The 2,744-nt window shown below is 49.8% G+C and overlaps 1 protein-coding gene across 1 annotated transcript in view; it reads right to left on the bottom strand.

The window, feature by feature from the left end:
* The window catches only part of Itga9 (integrin subunit alpha 9), a 293,314-nt gene that overhangs the window by 167,477 nt on the left and 123,093 nt on the right, over positions 1-2,744 (bottom strand). The window lies entirely within an intron of this gene.

Here is a 2,744-nt window from a genome sequence, read left to right as displayed (position 1 = left end):
CTCCCTGGAAGTACTCATTAGCCTCCCTGGAAGTACTAGTTAGCCTCCCTGGAAGTACTAGTTAGTCTCCCTGGAAGTAGTAGTCAATAGCACATGAGTTGAGGCCAGTAGCTGGAGCTGCATAGGAGGAAGGTTCCTTCATCCTTTCGTCATTGTGAAGTCACCCTACAGCTGGAGCCCTGAACACCCTTCATGTGAAAACAGCTCTTATTTGAATTTTTACTACACGTGGTTAATTCAGCCTCACTTGAAAGAGTAATGGTGTCCCTCGTTCAGAGGCATGCCAAGGACAGGTTCTCGGAAGGGAAGGACAGGAGAGTCAGTGATGGTGGATAGTGAGACAGGGTCAGGTCTCTTGCCCTCTAAGCTCCGCTTCCACTCTTTTCAGTCGCGCTTACTCCTCACCCTTCCGTCTGCAGCCCCCTTTCTCCTCCCTCAGGCTGACTTTAGAAGTAACAGCAAATATATCTCCTTTTCCTTTCCCCCTCCTTTCCCTGGGGAGGCAGAGGCAGGTGGCTTTCAGTTCAAAGCCAGCCTGATTCACATAGTGTTCCAGAAAAGCTAGAGCTACATAGTGAGGCTCTGTCTTAAAAACAGAATAAAAATTAAAAACAATACAATAGGCAGGAAGGCTGATTCTTACATGATGCTAAACAGGCCCTGTGCACATGTGTGTGCGTGCGTGCGCACACACACACACACACACACACACACACACACACACACACCATAGGCCAGGAATCCAAGGGAATTAGTCTCTCTCACATGATGTGCCCAAGGCTGACATGGAAGGACCACTATGTGGCAGTCATGCCATGGGGCACCAAAGATGAGGATCGGGAAGAAACACAACCCAGGTCTGAGATCTGAGGAAGGACTGTGGCCACCTACCTTTAAAAATTCACCCCAAAATACACCAACCCTGACTTTCCCACCCAAACACAGCCTCTCTCTGAGGAGGCGGGTCCCTTTAAAGATGACGGCTTCCCTGGCCTTTCCCTACTTTGGCCGTGACATATGCCATTCCTTATGAAATGAGCTCACTCAAGTTTCCTACCAAGCTGTGAAAATTTAGCAACACTAAGCAGTACGTTCAAACACCCCGAGATCAAGCTCACCCCCGCCACCCACACAGGCAACTCGGTTTTTTAAAAGCTGAAGGAGAAACAGGAGTCAGTGTGCCTCCCCCAAAAGAATGCTCCTTCATCTCTGTACCAAGCAACCCCCCCACGCCCCCGACACACACACGCGCGCACACACACACACCCAACACACACACACCCAACACACACACACACGCCCCTGACACACACACACACACACCTGGCACACACACACACCCGACACACACACACATACACACACACCCAACACACACACACACACACCTCACACACACACACACACACACACACACACACACACACCACCAATTCTTCCTAGAACTAAAAACTCCAAGCTTACAAAATATCTTTTCCTCATTAGAAGCCATATTTGGCCTTGAGATCAAATATCCAGAATTATTTAAAAGTCTATTATTTTTATAGAGTAAGCAATGACCCAGGAAGAAAGAGTCCCAGATCCCTCACCACCCTAGTACAATGTAAAGATGACAGCATTCCATCATAGTGAAGCTCTTTGGGAATAATGACCAACATGAGAATCGCTGAGACCCGACTTATACTGTAAGGGAATGTAATTGGCTAAATAAAACCATCTCTAAAAGCCCGCTCAGACTTTGCGTGGTCCATACAAAAACCTCACCAGCTTCACAGAGAGACAATAGGAGTCTTTGTTAATTGTTCCTCTTTAGCCACAACTTAATTAAAAACAGAGTGAACTAAGATTATTCTGGGAAAGCGACTACTAAGACTGAGCTTGTGCCTGGCACTCGTTTTTCTGGCCTACCTGGCAGAAGCAACTTAAGTGGGGCAGGTATTCTTTGGGGGTCGGGGATCAGTCCCAGTGGTTAGGTAGGGCATGGTAGCTAGTATGCTGGGAGCATGTGGTTCCGCTCGTTTACATCTATGTAGGTCAGGAGCCAGTGACCCACTTCTACTGGCTGAGCCAGTGTCTTAAACATTCCACACGTCCCTCAAAGTACCAGCCAGAGACCACGTATCCAGATGCATGAGCCCGTGGGGTCAATTCATGGTCAAACACTGTTGACCCAAGACTAGAGAAGTCACTGACTAGGCGTTCAACGCCACAGCTGCCACCCAAGCTTCTTCCCAAGGCCTTTTAAGGGATGTCTTAGAAACACGAGGGGAGATGCCTGGGAAACCCCAGTGGATGATGAATGAAATGCAGAAGTAGCTGGATTGATTCAGAGGGCTTCCTGGAGCTTCTTGTGGTCACTTCTGATGGGGCTCCAGGGAATCCAAGTGCACCCTTCACCTCTGAAGAGCTCAGGAGGCCTGCTGCTCTTAGAGCTGTTACCACAGGGCCTGGAATAGCATCTCTCGGTTAACTGAGGTCAAAAGCATCAACTCCATGTCCAGCCAAACTCCCTTAAAGCAAAGCCGTAGAGTTAGGTGTTCAGTCACATGCAATGAGCAGCTCAGGAATGCCTCCATTGCCCATGGGCAGTGTCACAGTGGTGGGATGCCCCCTCCCCCATGGTGGGGGCAGTGTCACAGTGGTGGGATGCCCCCCTCACCCATGGGGGGCAGTGTCACAGTGGTGGGATGCCCCCTCCCCCATGGTGGGGGCAGTGTCACAGTGGTGGGATGCCCCCTCACCCA

This window comes from Mus pahari, chromosome 10 (assembly GCF_900095145.1).
Source record: "Mus pahari chromosome 10, PAHARI_EIJ_v1.1, whole genome shotgun sequence".
Taxonomy (NCBI): Eukaryota; Metazoa; Chordata; class Mammalia; order Rodentia; family Muridae; genus Mus; species Mus pahari.
This window is presented reverse-complemented; position numbering and strand designations above follow the sequence as displayed.